At 45.0% G+C, this 20,006-nt stretch overlaps 1 long non-coding RNA gene across 1 annotated transcript in view; it reads right to left on the bottom strand.

The window, feature by feature from the left end:
• Positions 1 to 4,937: 4,937 nt before the first annotated feature.
• LOC132530527 (uncharacterized) overlaps positions 4,938 to 20,006 on the bottom strand; it is a 31,250-nt gene continuing 16,181 nt past the window's right edge. Inside the window, exons 2-4 of the long non-coding RNA XR_009543806.1 lie at positions 7,472 to 7,597; positions 5,239 to 5,320; positions 4,938 to 5,141 (exon numbers count right to left, since the gene is read on the bottom strand). This is a non-coding gene — a long non-coding RNA (uncharacterized LOC132530527). The remainder of the gene's footprint in view (positions 5,142 to 5,238; positions 5,321 to 7,471; positions 7,598 to 20,006) is intronic.

Raw genomic sequence — 20,006 nt, 5'->3', positions numbered from 1 at the left:
AGTCTTAGGAATTCAGGTTTTAGGCCCATAGCAGAATTGGGAAAGCTCCTTTTCTCATCACGGTCAGAGACTACATATTCTCTGACACCTCAAGGGAAATCAACCATTTTTTTTTGGCTGTGTTGGGTCTTTGTTGATGCGCGTGGTGGGCTTTCTCTAGTTGTGGCGAGCGGGGGCTACTCTCCATTGCGGTGCACGGGCTTCTCATTGTCGTGGCTTCTCTTGTTGCGGAGCACGGGCTCCTCATTGTCGTGGCTTCTCTTGTTGCGGAGCACGGGCTCTAGGTGTGTGGGCTTCAGTAGCTGTGGCACACGGGCTCAGTGGTTGCGGCTCATGGGCTCTAGAGCGCAGGCTCAGTAGCTGTGGCACACGGGCTTAGTTGCTCTGCGGCATGTGGGATCTTCCTGGACTAGGACTCGAACCCATGTCCCCTGCATTGGCAGGCAGATTCTTAACCACTGCGCCACCAGGGAAGTCTCAAGCTTTTTCTTTCTTTTTTTTTTTTTTTCTGGCCATGCAGCATGCAGGATCTTAGTTCCCCAGCCAGGGATCGAACCCATGCCCCGTGCAGTGGAAGTGTGGAGTCCTAACCACTGGACCACCAGGGAAGTCCAAATCAAGCTTTTTTAAAAAATGACTTTAATAGAAAAATAAATATCTATGTTCCTTAGTTCATGAAACTAAACACGTCCCCAAAATGGGATGCAAAGATGAATTTCCCAAAGCTGAATCTTATTTTTAACTCAACACAGGAACCTTCTCTTTAAAGTTGTTTTTACTGTGTAAAATAAGAAACCATTTGTAGTATGAATTTTAACTTTCCTCACATCCAAACCACCATCATCTAATGTATCTGTTTGGTAATCTCAATGTTCTTTGGGTTTTCTTAGAATGGAGCATTCAATTAAAAATGATGTTTATTGGGAAACTTTTGAAGGTGAGGAGTATGTGTATTACCTTGATTGTGGTGAAGGCATCACAGGTGTATACATATGTCCAAACTCATCAAACTGTATACATTACATAGATGCAGCTTCTTGTAAATCAATTATACCTCAATAAAGCTATAAAATAAAATGTCTTTTTGCGGTACGCGGGCCTCCCACTGTTGTGGCCTCTCCCGCTGCGGAGCACAGGCTCCGGACGCGCAGGCCTAGCGGCCATGGATCACGGGCCCAGCTGCTCCGCGGCACGTGGAATCCTCCCAGACCGGGGCACGAACCCGTGTCCCCTACATCGGCAGGCGGACTCCCAACCACTGCGCCACCAGGGAAGCCCTAAAATGTTGTTTTTCATTCATTTCAGCTCAACCCTTTATTGAGAGCCTGCAAGGAAGCGAGAAGCGCTATGCTAATGAGTCAGTGAGGCAGAGGTGAATGTGGCACATTCCTGTAGGTTCAAGGAGTTAACATCCTTATTTTATTTTCACTGAATGTCATAGTGGGCATTATGTCATGACTATAGAAAAGCTGGAGTTTCTTAATGCAGTGCTGAAAGGGTGACAGTGGTAGTAATTTTACAAACTAATAAAAAAAATATTGACCTCAATAACTCTTCTTAGATTATTTGCAAAGAGTTTAAAACCATAAGAATAGGTCCATACTCATTTTCTTTCACTGAAATTGGAAAGCAATGTGTCAGATAAACAATAATCTTTACATTTTTATTGTCCCTTTCCACAGACGTTCATAATTTTATTTCTTTGCAGGAATTTCTCGCTGCGTCTTGAAATTCTCTCCACAAGTCCAGCTTCAGCTGCTGTTCAGACCACCCCCATTTCTTCTAATCATCTCAGATGATGATCAAATAAAATCAAAGTCCTTGGCTTTCCAAAGAGAAGCCGTTAGAAAAGAAAGTAGAAAAATCCAGTGGGAATATTTTCCTAAAATTTCCAACAAAAGTGTGAGACTCAGGCTGGCTTTCAGCATCAGCACAACAGGTCTCCTGCCTGGGACAACTGGTTCTCCACTTGCAAGCTCAGGGACCCTCCCAATTCTAATCCTGAGCTGGGGCAATAGAACTTAAGAAGGTCCCTTTGTGTGTCTGCTCTGAATGCATTATACAATATATACCAATTTACTTAATTCTCCCAACACCCCCCAGAGCTAGGTTGGCATTAGCTCAAAGCTAAGACACCGGAGGTCTTTACCAATGGTAAGTCAGTGGTGAAGCCGGGATTAAATCCAGGTCTGTCTGACCCCAAAGCCCATGCCCCTTCAGCCATACCACATGGCCAATGCTGGACCATACCACTCTCTTGCGCTAAGGGTCCAGCATCTCTGAGCCCTCACCTGGTGTCTGGTGCCCTGCTACCCACTGACCGGCTGCTTACTGGGTATTCAGATCACTGACTAACTCCTTCTGCTGGGATTTGTCTCTCTGCTGGGGCCCCCAGCTACCTTGTCTTGGATTCCCATCGCTGGCTGGATGGCTGACTCTGCCAGGCTATTTCCCTGCTCCTTGGAATCTCTCCTGCTCTGGCCAAACCAAACCTCCCTCGGCTGCTGCAAGCAGACCAAGAGCCATTCCTGGCCTCTTCCCAGTTTCCCTCAATCTGCCCCATCTGCCTGTGAGCCCCTGATCCAGGGCAGTGTGAAGTCCCCAAAAAGGACAGGAAACATCAGGACACCAGAGACGGCAGGTAATCGACTCTGTGAGGGTACCACGTGCAAGAGGTCGAGCAAAAGCTGACTTCCAAACTAAAAATGAACAGGCTTTTGCCCAGAACCTTCTAGATTTCTAGCCTCAGACCCAAGAAAAGTATTCAACTTTCTCCAAACTTTACGCAGAATTTCATTTACCGCAGACACCCAGGGCCAGACTAGCAGTAACAAGAGCTGGAGAACAAAAGCAATTTTCTTGAGTAGTAGTCGGCAACCTTTCCAAAGGGAGGCCCCATCAGGCCGCTCCCCCTGATGCTCAGGCGTGCCTGGGCTGGGCAAGCAGGTGCCCACTCATCTCGGGAGGTGGAGAAGCATGCTGACTCTCAATGAGAACCACAGGCTGCAAGGTCCTACCCCAATTTAGAAGAGCATTTCTGTTCAAAGCTGGATCACTGCATCTCAGAAAGCACCCTGGCTTCCAACTGTCTTAAGCCATAGCTGTTTTAATAAAGTAGTCTGTTGAGCTGAGGCAATTCTCTAAATACCTCAGAGCATCCAAACAAAATATTTCCTCTTTAATACATCTTAATACCCAGGTGGAGAGACTGAATCAGGATGTTCCTTTTCCGGTGTGATCAGGACTCACACATTTTCTAGTTTCAAGGAAGACAGAGCTCATGGTTCACCTAAAAGGTGGTTCCAAAATGATTTCTTCCCAGTTGAAGAAAATAATGAAGAGGATTATATGGTCCTCAATATAGTCATGAGAACCTGTAAGTACAAGGTTTCCTCAGTCCCAACATGCTTAACTTTTTTCTGATTACCAAGTATATATTTATGGTAGAAAATTAGAAAAGTACAGAAAAGCACAAAGGTAAAACTTTAAATCAATCGTTATCCACTAACTCAGAGATCACTGCTATTAACATTTTAGTGAATACATCCCAGTGTTTTTTCTGTGCATGTACATTTGTCTCACCTAGTTTTTTGTTTTTTACAAAAATGGAAACATTTTGTATAGACTATGTGTATTCTGTTTATTTTACTTAATATCTCAATTTCCCATGACATTAATTTTTCTTCTACAACATAATTTTAATGGTTGTATAATATTTGCTGTTGGATATTTAAGTAGTTTCTAATTTTCTCTATTAGAAATAACATCAGTAGTAAAAGTTCTCGTGCACAAACCTCTCTGTGCATCTCTACTTATTAGTTCCTTATGATAAATCCCTTGAAGTAGACAAAGTCAGAGAGTATGAATGTTTTTAAGATTTTGGTTTATATTAACAGGTTGCCCGTCAAAAATTGTACATATTTGGGCTTCCCTGGTGGCGCAGTGGTTGAGAGTCCGCCTGCCGATGCAGGGGATACGGGTTTGTGCCCCGGTCCAGGAAGATCCCACATGCCGCGGAGTGGCTGGGTCCGTGAGCCATGGCCGCTGAGCCTGCGCGTCCGGAGCCTGTGCTCCGCAACGGGAGAGGCCACAGCAGTGAGAGGCCCGCATACAGCCAAAAAAAAAAAAAAAAAAAAAAAAAAATTTGTACATATTTGTAGTCTATGCTCTATTCCTTGCATCTTTGCCGATAGGGGGCATTTCAATTTTTTTGCCAACTCAATAGGTGAAATTGAGAGCACACTGTTTTAATTGGCATTTCTTTGTTTATTAGTGAGCTTGAACATTTTATCATATGCTGTTTGGATATTTGCTTAAATATTTATAACTTTTATTCATTGTTTATATTATGGTATTTATCTTTTCCTATTTATTTTTAAGAGCTCTTTATGCATTAAAAATATCCATCTTTGGTCTACCATACTTGTTGCCAGGATTTCCCACAGGCTAACATTTGCTTTTTAATATCACTTAGGATATTTACTTAGTTATAATTTATATGCTATTTTGAAAGTGCTCCAAGTAAGAAGTAAGAAACTTTCTACATATAGACCCTAACATCCACTGATGGGAGCAAGGCACCACATCACACAAGTTCAGGGGCTCTAGTTAGGTTGGAAGCGATTTGAACAGCACCCACCAGGTATGCAGTGGTCTTGGATTCCAAACACACTGTCCATAGAGATTGTAAAGAAAAAAAAGCAGCTGAGACTTAGTCTGAGCTCCTACCTGGCCAAGTTGATTTCTGACCAATGATACAGGACAGGATGCAACAAACTTTTCCTGTAAAGGACCAGACAGCAAATAGTTTAGGCTTTGTGAGCCATATAGTCTGCCACCACTACTCATCTCTGCCATTGCAGTGTGACAGCAGCCATAGACAATACACAAATGAGTAGTTTTGTCTAAGTAAAACTTTATTTACAAAAACACTACAATCTCAATTTCATGTAAGTTTCACATCTCACAAAATATTATTCTTCTTTTGATTTTTTTCAACCTTTTACAAATCTAAACACCATTCTTCTCTCACAAGCCATACAAAAACAAGTAGTGGGCCAGATCCGGCCCATGAGCAGTAATCAGTTGGCCAACCCCAATGCAGGATGAATGTCTGGTTCATACAGATCTACAAGAGAAGTCTGAGGAAAAGGACACGTTTTAATTAGTGAGCAGAAGAGATGTGTACCACTTCCATGTAGGATCGTTAGACACCATCACACGGCTGCACCATATTACCTCTTGTCTCACTCCCAGCAATGCCCCTGCTGCTCAGCCTGGATCCCAGAGTGAAGATATATGGAGCAGGACCACAGTCAACCTGCGATGAACATAAAACCTGATTGAGAAATAACCCTTTGTTGATAAAAGCCACCAAGATTGGGGGATCACTTTGTTACTGCCCATATTTTAGCTTATGCTGACTGATACATACCTGAAGAGATTATTTTGTGTTTGTATTTGCGTAGCTCCTATGGGCATTTGAATTTAAAAGTTTTAAGTCATGTCAGCTTTAGTTTCTTCAGCTATAAATTTGCAATACTCTGTACAGTTAACAGGTTATTATGAGGATAAAAATGAGATAAGATATGTGAAAATGCTTTATAAATTACAAAGCACTTTAGAAAGGTTTTTATTACGTTTATTATCAAAAGGCCATAAAATAAGATAGATTTTACAGAGTTCTACTATAGAAGTGGAGGTGCTATGGCCAGGGAGGGATTCAAGATAATTCAAATCACGGAATTTTTTCGAGACAAAGTGGTATTTGAACTAGATGTTGAAAGACTGGCAGGCTGCTAGTAGCAGCATGAACAAATGCAGTAGGGATGACCCTATCTTGGCACAGTCTTGAATTCCCTTTGTCTCTGCCCTGGTTTGACGTCCTAAGACTGGTATCTGTTCATTAAGTAAATGAACAGATAAACACACAGGTAAACAGTGTGTAACAGAAGAGGACTCTGAAATGTTCACTCTGCAACCTGATGTTATGTTTCAAATTATTTCATTTTGACTCGGAGTGAAGGCAGCCCAGAGGAGTTAGCTACATAATTGCTCTTTTTTTCTTTTTTTTTTCTTTTTGCGGTACGCAGGCCTCTCACTGTTGTGGCCTCTCCCGTTGCGGAGCACAGGCTCCGGACGCGCAGGCTCAGCGGCCACGGCTCACGGGCCCAGCCGCTCCGCGGCATGTGGGATCTTCCCGGACCAGGGCACGGACCCGTGTCCCCTGCATCGGCAGGCGGACTCTCAACCACTGCGCCACCAGGGAAGCCCCATAATTGCTCTTTTAACAGTCCTGGCCACCCTTAGCACATTTAATTATTTCATAATTACTCCTCCTTATGCCCAATGTGGAAATTATATGCAGATTATCGATCTTTAGGATGAACACAAAAGAAAAGCAGTCATCACTCTCTGTCCCCAGCAGGTCTCCTCCCCTTATCATGAGGACAAACAGCTCTCTCTGGGCAATAAGCAAAGTTGAGGAAAAGCCTGGAGGCCCGAAGAACCAGGGGTGTGAGCTTGGAGACGTCGCAAAGGGCACAGGCACAAAATGCTTACACATTTCCAGAAAGAGTTCACCTTCTAAGCCTGTGAGCCACAACTACTGAGCCTGCGCTCTAGAGCCCATGAGCCACAACTACTGAGGCCTGCGTGCCTAGAGCCTGTGCTCCGCAACAAGTGAAGCCACCGCGGTGAGAAGCCCGCACACTGCAACGAAGAGTAGCCCCCGCTCGCCACAACTAGAGAAAGCCCGTGCGCAACAATGAAGACCCAACAGAGTCAAAAATAAAATAAATAAATTTAAAAAAAAAAAGAGTTCACCTTTGGTTTATCTCACCCAGATGCACAAATGACAAATGCTCCCTAAGACACCCAAATGCTCAGTTAGCAAAAGTCCTGCAAAACTCAAATTTTGTGAAAGTCAAAAACACTTCAGCATAATTTTTTCTTCCTTTCAATCCATCAGAGCTCACTTTCACATTATAAAAATAAGCATGAGCTGAATCTACTGAACCATCAGTGACTAGGCACAAAGTGGGCGCTCGCATCGCTGGATTTCACCCTTACGTCTGCAGTCAGAGCTCAAGCCTTTCCAGAGTTGGTGCTCTGCACTTAGTGAGGCGATCAACGGGAACTCATGGCAGCTGACAGGACAATGACACGGATAACACTGACATACTCCAGGCTAACTCTCCCGTGGTCACCCACATCATCCCAGAAAGGAAGGGAAAGCCCTGCTCAGAGTGGCTGCTGCTTGTGACTGTTGACTCTTTGTTCCTGAAAGAACCCTAACTCTCCGTGACTCTAAAATCTTACTATGGCTTTATAGAATTATTTGAGGAAAATAGAATTTGGGTAAGACCAGAAATGCATAAGTGTCTGCTTATATTCAGTATTAAGTCTCAGAACTTGCCTATTACAAGAGACACCAGCAGCATCCCAACTGCCCATGAAGAGAACCACTTACCTCTTTTGTGGTTCTTTTAAGAGTCAGCAAGTGTAAAACAAAGCACTCAGCCCCTTATCCTTCAGTATCTCTGACCAAGGGACCATTATGTTCATTCAAAGCCTCTTCCCTCCTGAAGCTTATAATCTAGTTTGGGAACAAGACAAAGAGATGAGTCATTAAGAAACAGCATCAGACTTGGGCGGCAGCACAAAGCAACTTCAAGGCTGTCCAGGCTTAACCGACCGAGGAGCAGTTCTCCAATAATTCAGAGCAAGAGAGAAATCTCGATGGTCTGGAGTGGCCATGAGGATGTCTGGGTAGAAGGTAGGACCTGATCCAAGGGTGGATGGAATTTTTTTCTTTATGAAGAGATGGGCAGCCAACATTCACAACATGCCCAGTAGACCCAGAGTCTCAGAGGAGGAGTGTGCCTGGTGACCTCAGGGACAGTAGGGCCACAGCTGAGTTGTACCCAGAGATGAGGTGTGCAAAATAAGACTGAAAAGACAGGTTAGGGACAAACTGTGAGGGGCCTAGAATGCCAGACTATGGGGTTCAGAAGCCAGCCTAAGTGTGAGAAGCTAGCATGACCCTCTACTTGGATGTGTAATAGAGATTAGCAGTTAAGACCTCAGCCTCAGTTTCTCACCCTTTAAAATGGGCATAATAACAGTGCCTAACTCATGGTAATATATATACATGTATATATATACAATATATATTATATGTATATCAAAATACATACATTTATATAGCGTATATATCTAAGCTAATATATACAGTATATATGTATATATACTGCTAATATAATATACTATGATATATTATATAGCTTAGAACAGGGGGCCTGGCAAGTAATACGTTTTAGGTATGTTATTATTTTCTTATCTTTGGTGAGATTCATCAACCCACCTGAGGAGTTTCACGCTCTTTGGACATGGCTGAACAGGCATATTTAATTCATTCTTTGGATTTTATAGACAAAATAAGTATGATTCTCTTGGCCCACGACAGCTAGACATCTGTTTCCTAACTGTACCCCAAAGAGAAAGACGGCATCGGGCGGAATAAAGGTCTGCAATCTGAGCGCCACCGAGCAGCCAGCCGCAGTGCGGAGTGTCGCGTCTTCCGCGCCCTTCCCCTGGCAGCCGGGAACTGAGAAGCCTGCCCATTAGAGCGCCCGAAACAGTGATTAAGATGGACATCCTCTGAAACAAATCGGAAACTTTTTCTAAAGGGGGAAAAGGCTGAACTTCCACAGTATAAATATTACTAGATGGCCTCGGGCTCAGATGCCATTTACAAACTCCTCAAGCTGCGCTCTCGCAATTTATGACATTTAACAGAGCCACTGGAGAGAGCTTCGGTCCTGCCTCCGCTCCGGAGCCAAATATTAGCCTCCTTGTGTTAATGAGGCCGAGTCAGGGAAGAGTAAGACAGGAGATCATTTGAGTGACTTTGCTTGTTAACTTTCAGCCCCTTCTCTCCCCCAGCACTCCTCTCCTCTCTCCCCGCTCCAGAGAAAGCTGGGAGCTCTCAGGCCGAGGATTCAGCGCGCCCCCTTCCGCAGGCGCCAGTGCTGGAGCCGTTCATGGCTCTCCACCGCCCCAAGTGTCGTGGGCTGCTCTATCCCCAGGGCTCTGTCTCCACTAACCTCCCTCACTCCAGCCTGGAAAGGGGTGTGGCTCTGCTGAAAACAACTTCCAGGCCTCCAGCATGGGAAGATCTGAACTCCTACAACATGTTCTGACCAAGGTCCACATCCGGACAGGAGGCTACTCATTTGTATCAGCCACATACGCCTCTCCTACGCTCCAGCCCTGACCTTCTCCTGGGCAGGGCAGTTACGCTCTCTAGGCTTAGGGTCGTCAGAGTTAGCAAAAATGACTAATTTTTAATATGTATTCCCGTGCAATATTTTTGATAGACTAAAATCTTTTTCTTTGTACATTTGAAATTTAGATTTGATGAGCATCCTGCTGTTTATCTGGCAGCTCTATTGAGACCTCAGTTTCCTCATCTCTAGATGGAATATTAAACTAGATCAGTGATTTTCAGACTTTTTAAAGAACGAAGGTCTCCTGTCAAAAAAAAAAAAAAAAGTCTTGGGGCCTTCCCTGGCAGTCCAGTGGTTAAGACTCCGTGCTTCCACTGCAGGGGGCACAGGTTCGATCCCTGGTCAGGGAACGAAGATCCCGCATGCTGCATGGCATGGCCGGAGGAAAAAAAAAAAAAACAAACTTTCCCAGAAGCACATGTATGGAATAGGTAGAACAGAGCTGCTATGGTTGAGGCAGAGGTGGGCAGCCAGAGCCCTCCCCCTACCTTTTGCTGAACCCAGGTCTGCACTGGGTTCTGTTTCAAAACCAAGGGAGCAGACAATCTGTCCCACCCTTCTAATCCCTTCTGTCTCCACCAGCCCAGGCTTCTGGTGTCCTTCACAAATGATGATCCTACAAAACTTCAGGCCACCCATGTCTGTTTCTCTGCCACTGGAATTCTTCACAGGTACACTGTCGTGGAGGTAAGGGGCTCATCTTCAGATTCACCAGGTCCTGATTCCAACCTCCAAATCCATGAGATGTGGGCTAGGCCCCTCCTCCTAGACTCAGGCCATGAAGATGAAGCACCTCAGAGACTATGCGTGCTACGGGGGCAGGGGTGCGCCAGCCAGGCTGTGTGTGGCAACAGGGAAAGCATGGCCTCCGAGACCAACACTGCCGCTGTTCAGCTGGGAGAACTTGGGACTTAGCCTCTCTGAAGATCCATTCTTTGATAAAGGGTCATTGTTAAAACAATCAGATAAGGTATATAGAAGAGTTTCATGAATAAAAGAAGCCAGAACTTCCCCCCAAAAGAGTACAACATTACATGATTCCATTTATATGAAACTCTAAAAAATGCAAACTAATCTATAGTAACCAAAGGAGATCAGTGTTTGACTGGGGATGGGGTGGCAGGGAGGGACCACCAGGGGCACCAGGAGATGTTTTGGGGTGATGGGTATGTTCGCTATCTTGATTGCAATGATGGTGTTATGGTCATGTACATATGTCAAAACTTATGAAATTGTAGTCCTTTTTTTTTTTTAAATTTATGGCTGCATTGGGTCTTCGTTGCTGCACGCGGGCTTTCTCTAGTTGCGGTGAGCCGAGGCTACTCTTCATTGCGGTGCACGGGCTTCTCCTTGAGGTGGCTTCTCTTGTTGCGGAGCACGGGCTCGAGGCACACGGGCTTCAGTAGTTGTGGTGCACGGGCTCTAGAGTGCAGGCTCAGTAGTCATGGCGTGTGGGCTTAGTTGCTCCGCCGCATGCGGGATCTTCCCGGACCAGGGCTCGAACCCATGTTCCCTGCACTGGCAGGCGGATTCTTAACCACTGCGCCACCAGGGAAGCCCCAAGTGTGTTTCTTAACAAAAACAAAATTTCAAATTCATGTGACCCTGCATATGCCCCCGGCTCATGGAATATCACCTCAGAGGTACAAAGGACTCTGCACGTCATCTAGGCGGACACTCTAGCGAATGCACCCTTTCCTCCTCCCCCTCCCCTGCATCCAAATCCTATTGATTCTGTCTCCCACATCTCCGATACCTCTCCCCCTTCTTCTACGTCCACCATCCTCACCTGGTTCAGACATTGCCCTGTCCTTCCTGGACCACTGCCGCAGCCTCCTGATGGACTCCACACTCCCCAGTCTTGCTCATGTCTCTTAGTTACACTTCAGCTAGAGTGATCTTTTTAGATGCAAATATAATCATGTCCCTCTGCTGGTTAAACCTTAAGGTGGTTCCCCACTGTCCTTAGAACAAGACACAAACTCTCTGCCGTGGCCTCCAAGACCCACATGATCTGGCCCTTACCCACCTGTCCAGCCACGGCCTGCACCACTCTTGTTTTCTCTGTTCCAGCCACTTTGGACTTCTTTTTTTTTTTTTTTTTTTTGCGGTACGCAGGCCTCTTACTGTTGTGGCCTCTCCCGTTGCGGAGCACAGGCTCCGGACGCGCAGGCTCAGCGGCCATGGCTCACGGGCCCAGCCGCTCCGCGGCATGTGGGATCTTCCCGGACCGGGGCACGAACCCGCGCCCCCTGCATCGGCAGGTGGACTCTCAACCACTGCGCCACCAGGGAAGCCCTGGACTTCTTTATATGGACTGTGATCCTTCTCAACCCCAGCTCTTCCTATGTCTCCCGTAAGCTATTCCCTCCGCCTGAAAGAGTCTCTACCATCATTCCTCTAGGCAGCTCATCCTCTGGGTTTCAGCAGAACTATCACTTTCCTGGAGAAGCTTAATTAATTCTCTAGACAAAGTCTGACCCCCCATTTTAAGTCTCCAGTGCATCTCCAGTGGCAGAGCTTGGCTTAGCTCCCTGTGGTACCGGCTCCCGTTCTGACGACTGTTCCACCAGCCTGATCACCATCACGAGCCCTGCAGGGGCAGCTGGTATTCAAATGCCGCCTCTTTGGTGCAGACGCACACTTGTATAAGCTTCTGGAAAGGAACTTTACAACACGGATCATGAGCCTTTAAAATATCTGTACTTTCCTAGGACAAGGAAAGAATGTGTCGATGAGTGGTCTTTCTGATAATTATCTTTTTCATTGTAAATGAACACCTTCCCTTTCTGAGTTTAATGTTTATGCTCTCTAACCCACCATCTCCACTTAGGAAACACATCCTAAGGAAAAGATCTAAATGGTGAAGAAAAGTCTGTGGAGAAAAATGTTCATATAAAACAGAAAAAAGTGAGATAGCCAAAGTAGGATGATGGTGAAGTAAATTAAGATGTATCCATAGATTAGAATATTAAACAGTAATTTTGAAAAGCTATTGCATGTTTATGGTTTTTAATGATAGGGTGATTAAGTGAAAAGGAAGGGTTTATTTTACCTATTCCATTTTATTACATCTAATATAACTTAGAAATGTCCCACTAAAACCGTCTCTAATTTGGGAAGGAAACTGACACGAGATAGCCAAGAATTAGACTTGTGGAAGAGAATGACAGTGGCAGATCATCATTATTATTATTTAGCTGAAATAATATCCATACATACAATATACATCGCTGAGCACATTTTCAGTCATATCAAATATCCCTCACATCCTAGCTACCAGAGTCCCCGTGAACTGCTTACACAAAATCTTCGAACAGCTAACCCCAGAATGATCCCCTTGAGGCAAGCAACTGAGTGAGATGACAAGAATGTATGTCGAGTTCCTCGAAGCTACCCCACAGGCAATTTTGGTTCTTCCAGACCTGTTACCCGACGTCTGGCACACTAGAGCCCCCACGTAACTAAATTGAGGATATTTCATCTTTAAAATGAATATTCAGTGTGTCCACTGGGACGCCCTCATAACCAAAGGGGGATATTTTTGTCCTGCCCCCTGCTTCTGCATCAGTGACTAACAAACGACTCATCACCTTCCTGTTTCCCTGCGAGGAAATACATGTTTCGCCAGGTGAAATTGCCTTTAATTCTGTTCTTGATAAATAGATTAAAGATGTTATTAATAGCATAAAGATTTAGGGAGTGTTGTTTATTTGATTTACTGTAGAAAATATCCAAGAACTAAGAAGCTGCTTGGTATTGTGGGCAGAAATTGTGTTTTAGAGTAACAGAGGCCTGGATTCAAATCCTGGCTGAGTGTCTTTTGAGATATTTAGCCTGACTAAGCCTCAATTTCCTCATAAAATAATGCTCAAGGACTACTTTGCCAGGTAGCGATGAATTTAAGCCTTGTCCAGTGTCCAGCACATTATGGAAGCATAATAAATTGTTTGTGAATGAATGGCCTTAAAATGCTTAGCAGAGTGCCCTTCCGTGTCCATCAGTGTTTCCCAAGCGTTAAAGTGCATAAGGAAGCCTCTTGGGATCCTGACAAAATGCAGATTCTGATTCATTAAGTCTGGGATGAGGTTTCCGACAAGCTGCCAGGTGACACCAGTGCTGCTGGTACACAGACAAAGCTTTGAGGAGCAAGGTTGTATATCACTGGTTCTCAAACCTGGCTACACCTTGTCAAGGACATTTTTAAAATACTGATGACTGGGTCCCAGCCCCAAGATTCTTATTTAGTTGATCTGGAGGTGTGGCTTGAGCCTTGAGATTTTTTCTTTTTTTTTCTTTTTTTTGGCCATGCTGCATGGCACGCAGGATCTTAGCAGGATCTTAGTTCCCCGACCAGGGACCGAACCCACGCCCCCTGCAGTGGAAGCACAGAGTCTTAACCACTGGACCGCCAGGGAAGTCCCAGCCTTGGGAATTTTAAAAGCTTCCTAGGTGATTCTGAGGTGCACCCACGCTTGAAAACCGCTACTCCATACAGTATGTGCTTAATAAGTAGGACCTATTATAAATTTGATGAGGATACAGATGACCGTGATCATGCTTAAGTAACAATATAACACACTGTAATACTATTCTATAATAAATAATATATACTATGCTGTATAAAGAGCAGAGAGAACCGAGTAACTCAGCAGGTAGGTCTTAATTTGCCAAAATGCAGAAGAGAATGGACCAATCAGAGTCTATGCAGAATTTAGAGATTGCTAAACTTTAACTACTCTAAATGAATTATATGCAATGCTTTAAAGAAGAGTGCTTTTTTTCTAGGGTGTCTCTTCAGACGTATTCCAGTGCGTAGTACACATAGGGAGGTTTCCATCCTATCTTGTTAACTAAAATGTTTGGGTTTCTTTTAACTGTGCATTCTCATTTCCAAAAGAGTGGGAGCACGAGACACATGATACAGTAGGGAAAATGTCGAGGCAGCGTTTTCAAACATAATCATCCAAATGTGAAGGGACATGCAGTTCAGAAGAAACAGAGTAAGACGATATAGCAAGGAGAGAAGGGAGCAGGTGACGCAATCTGATGTGACGCCGACAGGCCAGATCAAAGACTCTGACGGGTGAGAAACATTTCATTTGGGAATCGAGTGAATTGTTATAAAGTTAAGAGCGAGAAGGACGACTGTGGAGATAATAGGACTGGCTTTCAGCCACCACATCTAAGGACTTTGCCCAGAGGAACTATTCAAGTGCTCGTTCAGAACACACTGTCTGGAAGCATAAATGGAAGTGTCCAGGATTCCGGTGGGGTCTGCTTGTCTTTAAACGTCTCCACCCCAGTCCTGGAGCCTCTGACCTTCCTGAGTATGTCACCCAGATTCCAACAATCTTCCTCAAAAAGGACCAATCTCCTCTCCTTGAGAGATTTATGTATTCTACCCACTGGCTGAGTTTAGCACTTAACTTGCATTTAGCATTTGCTTTTGGACTCACTTATTACCTATGTCACTAATTATTTTTTAATTGAGGTATAGTTGTTTTATAATGTTGTGTTAGTTTCTACCGTACAGCACAGTGGAGTTCCCTGTGCTATACAGCAGGTTCTCATTAGTTATCTATTTTATACGTATTAGTGTATATAAGTCAATCCCAATCTCCCAATTCATCCCACCACCCCACTTCCCTCCTTGGTGCCCATACATTTGTTGTCTACATCTGTGTAGGCCACCAATTTCTAAGTTAAAACAATTTTTCCTGCACCATGTTTTCAAATTATTAAATGTCTTTTCATACTCCTTTAAACCTAATAATTTTATTATGTCTTCTTAAGTTAACTCTTTCAGCCACTTTACTGTTTGGCAAATCTGCCACTTCAAAGGAAATCATTTTAAACGAGTCATTTGCAAAGCTGAGCAATAACCACCCATTGAGGACTCTGAAGAGAGAACATGGAATGGCTTTCTCTCTAGGCTTGCCACTCTCTGAGGTTGCCTGAGTTGGGTAAGAAATTTATTCTTTTGCACCTTGTTTTTTCCATAAGTGTTTTCCATAAGTGTATTGAAAATATGAGAGATTTTGATAGAATGATACAAAATTTCTCAGAAGAATACAACATTAAAATTTATCAAGACCAAAGTAGGAGTAGAATTAATATGAACCAATTGTACAACTTCGAAGGAATCTGAACATATCTGAAACAATAAAATTATGTTTACATTGACCAGATCCAGAGTCTTAATAAAGTTCAAGGAATACTATGGAGTTAATAATAATTGGATTAAAAATGTGAAACTATATATTTTCATAATGGTGATCAGAATCATAAAAGAAAGAATAAAAAACTGAATTGAAGCCTCTGGCTTTTGTGGGCAAATGAGAAATCTCAGTAAAGTACAACTAGACAGAGCGGCTGGAAGGGTCTGACATCAGGGAAGAATGCCCCACACCTACATCCACTCAATGGAGTTGAAAGAGAGATCTAGTTATAAGCGCTGGGAGGAAACACAGCCTGACAGGTGCGATATCATCTCTAAAGGGTATAGTCAGAGAAGATGATGCCTGACACACAGTAGGTACGCTTGGATGGATGGATGCCTGGATGGATGGATGGGTGGATGGATGGATGAGTGGGTGGGAGGATGGGTAGATGGGTGGATGGGTAGATGGGTGAATGAAAGGGTGGATAGGAGGTTGATGGGTGGATGAATGCATGGACGAATGGGCACTCAGATTCAGAGTCCAAAAAGAGGTAGCATGCTACCTAAAAAGGCAGCTAATCGGGGGATAAAAGGGACACAGGAGAAACCCAGCAGCCTTGACAGGCAGGCAGCATCAGAGATATCCATCAGCAGATAGAAGGTATTCAGGGAGAGAGAATGAAGAGAATCCTCACCCTGAAGAAAGAAAAATAAATGGGAGATTGTTGAAACAATACTTTATAACAGGCAAATAATACAAAAACTAAACTCTCCAATGAAAATGCCAACAATTGGGTCTTGAGTGCTAGACAGAAGCTCAGTTATCAGACATAAGGCACAGAGTAAGATGGATGTCTCGACTAGCACACAACTTCAGTTATCAGAATCAGCGCATGAGGGCAAAGCTGTACCAGCACCAAAGGCCACTGGATGCTCAAACCTGAAACTCCTTAAATCCCTCTTGCTTGCAAGTGGGATTAGTCCTTGAGCCCAGGGCAGAGCTGAGACTACAGGTGTGTTCAGGAAGACCCAGCCTTGGGGAGAAGAGACAACTGTGACTGGAAATCAGACAGGCTGGGAAGCCAAGAGGACCCTAATAACTCCACTGAAGAGAAAGGAGAACTGAGATGAAGTTCCAGAAAAATGCAAACATCGAATTCCACGGACCTTTCCAACAGTCATCTGAAAGCAGACCAACAGCGTTGTGGTTGAGAGCTTGAATCCTCATGTGGTCCCACTTCTATGTGCCGCCATTCCTCTAGTAACCTAGTAACACCAGCGCCACCAGCCACTAATATTCCTTGACTTCTCTTCTGTGCAAAGAGCCCTGTCCCAGGTTTCTATCAGGAAAGGGAATTCCTTTGATTCAGAATAAACTGATGACAGGAATGGTAAGACTGAGCAAAGATGATGTGAAAAATAGCCAAGGATTTTTTTTTTCCAAAATCAAAACAGAGACCATACATTCAAGCAGCAGGGACTTCTGCCACCTATTAAAATTGATGGGAGGGACCTCCCTGGCGGTCCAGTGGTTAGGACTCTGCGCTTCCACTGCAGGGGGCACGAGTTCGATCCCTGGGGTTGGGGAACTGAGATTCTGCATGCCGCTCAGCCAAAAAATAATTTTTTTAATTAAAAAATAAAAATAGGGCTTCCCTGGTGGCGCAGTGGTTGAGAGTCCGCCTGCCGATGCAGGGGACACGGGTTCGTGCCCCGGTCCGGGAAGATCCCACATGCCGCGGAGCTGTTTGGCCCGTGAGCCATGGCCGCTGAGCCTGCGCGTCCGGAGCCTGTGCTCCGCAACAGGAGAGGCCACAACAGTGAGAGGCCCGCGTACCGCAAAAATAAAAAATAAAAAATACAAATAAAATTGATGGGAATGGTCCATTTGGACTCACGGATATACCACTTGCTGCAACCAAAGCGCCACCGTGTGCAGAAGGCACTTCCCTTTCCAGCCCAGGTCCAGTCCTCTTATGCCCTCATCCAAGTTGGCCTCCATGGCTGAGCCTCTCTCCAGCCAAACAGGCAAAGCTGAAGAGCTGAGGTCACTGACTCAGTGCCCCGGGATGGAGGCAGCTTGCTCTTATGGAGGGAAGCCCCTTCTCCCATCCTTCCACCTGCAGTTCTGAGGAGCCTTCTCCACATCGGCATTCTGAAGGTGTCCTCTGATGTGCAGTGGCATAGGCTGAGCAGCTGTTTGGGTTTTCATTCCATATATTTCGCCCGCAGCATTGCCTCCAGCCCCTCGCACTTGCTTAAGAGGATGTTTGCTGGGAGCGTCCTTGAGATGTGATACTGCTGCCTTTGCTTAGCAAATAACCCTGGTTTCAAAGAAGAGAGACAAGCTGCCTTGTAAACCCAGAGCCGCCATGGAGGATTCCAGAAGGAAGACTCGACTTTCCAGAACCAGGGTCTGTGGGACCTCATCCCACAGCTCTGTGAAGCACCATCCGGCAGCATCCTTACCCCTGGAGCAGAGCGTCGGTAACAAAGGAAAGGAAGTGCTTCCCTAAAGTCTGGCTCCCTGCACTGAGAAAAGTGAAAAAAACTGCCTGAACTCTGAATGTTAATAAGCTGGCAGTCACTGGTCTGTCGCTAGAGAATAGGAGAGTACCCCCACGTGCTAATGGAAGATGCCTGTATCTTCCACACCACAGCACCCTTGGTGCTGGCAATGATGCCAAGGAGATCCTACCCCAGGGAACCACTCCTCCAGCCCTGCCCTCCATGCTCTTTCAAAGAAGAATTTGGCTGGGCCACTCATGTCTCCTTCCCGTGAAAAAAACTCTCATGTGTGTCAGGGCCTGGAACTCAAGACAGAGCAACTTTATTCCATTCACTTCCACTTCCTTGAGAGCTTGTCCTAGCTTGAACCACTAACACCATCCTCTTGTTCTGCTCCCTCCTCCTCCCCTCTCGCCCTTCTTGGATCCCCCAAGGAGTAAAGCAGGGTTAGGGAGGCAGGACAAAGAAACTAAAGGGATGGATAAAGCTGGAAGTGGAGACCACCCCAATTAATTTTCACCACTACTGGGGACTTCCCTGGCAGTCCAGTGGTTAAGACTCCACGCTTCCACTGCAGGGGGTTCAATCCCTGGTCAGGGAACTAAGATACTGCAAGCTAGCTGTATTGACAGGCCCTTCCGTGTCATCCTGGCAGAAAACTGGAGAATGACAATGCCTACCCCGCGGGGCTGTTGAGGGAATTAATGACATAACGAACGCGCAGAGCCCAGCAGGCAGTAAGCATACAATAAACGGTAGCAGGTATCATTGTTTTCTCCCCGGACAAGCCATGCACACCAGCAACCTGCATATCGTTGTTACTGTCTCTGTCACTGGCTACCACAAGTACCACCCACAGCTCAACCTGAGCAGACAGGGCAGAGGCAGCGTCCCTCCGATCTGGCTGCCTTCAGCTGGTACCCCTGGAAAGCAGGCAAACTGTTCTTATCGAGGCGAGCCGAGCCCCAGAGGACAAGCTTTGCCACTGGAGAGGACTGACCTTTAAGCTGAAATGGAAATGAAACAGAAGTCCTTTTCAGAGTTCAAAGCATCCAGGTACCTCTCCTTTCCCTTTCGTAACACTGCCCAGTATTTGCAGTTACGGGCTGGCTTCAGAGAGTAATGCTGTAGTTCCAAGGACACACTGCATCAATTTCTGACCCACCTGAAACCACGTAAGTTCCCAAGAATATCCCAGACCCTGTAAGATTTACAGACCAATTTTCTAAACCTAAGTGGTTTGCATAGGCTTTGGATAAGAATCTGAAAGCATGTTTCCTTATCTAAACTGGACCACTTTAAAAGAAGCAGAAGATATAATATTAGCTTTCTAGGGAGTGGTCTGCAGCAATACAAGACCAAGGAAAACAATCATTTGGAAAATTAGTGTTAAGAATCAACAGTTCCTCTGCAGGAAAGACATGAGGCTGTATTTCATAGAGCTTGGGAGTATATACCTGAAATCGCTACTGTGATACAAAAATCACCAGTTGAATTCCAGTGGTATCATTTATTTGGACCCTGACCACTATCTCCCAGGTTATGACAGAAGGGATGTGATAAGAGGAGATATTGTCTATCTGGATAGTCACGGGGGGTGGTTGGAGGTCGTAAACCTGCAGAGGTGTTCACTTTCCATTGCAGTCCGTAACAGCTCTCACCATGGAGGACATGGTGGTCCTGGGCCCACGTGTCTCGGATGGAATGGAGACACTGAACTCTATGCAGCTACAGCAGAAGCCAGAGATTTCCTGGGTATAATCTCCCCTTTAGTCAGTCAGTACTGAGTGCTCCTAGGATGAACAGGATTTTACTGGGAACCTAGAAGCATATTCTTAGAATTAGAAGTAACCCCACACTACTTAAAATGTTTACCATATTGAACTGGGAAAATGAAAGTCTTGCCGGGTAAGAATGAAAATAAATAATATCCTTAAGTGGCAAAGAGTCTTTAGACATAGATTTTTCAAGTATTTCTCATCTTTGTTGACCGTCTGAGGTTTTTCAAACATCACTTTGATCTTCAAATGTGTTGTGGGCTATCA

The sequence above is a fragment of the Lagenorhynchus albirostris genome, chromosome 12 (genome assembly GCF_949774975.1).
Source record: "Lagenorhynchus albirostris chromosome 12, mLagAlb1.1, whole genome shotgun sequence".
Classification (NCBI taxonomy): Eukaryota; Metazoa; Chordata; class Mammalia; order Artiodactyla; family Delphinidae; genus Lagenorhynchus; species Lagenorhynchus albirostris.
This window is presented reverse-complemented; position numbering and strand designations above follow the sequence as displayed.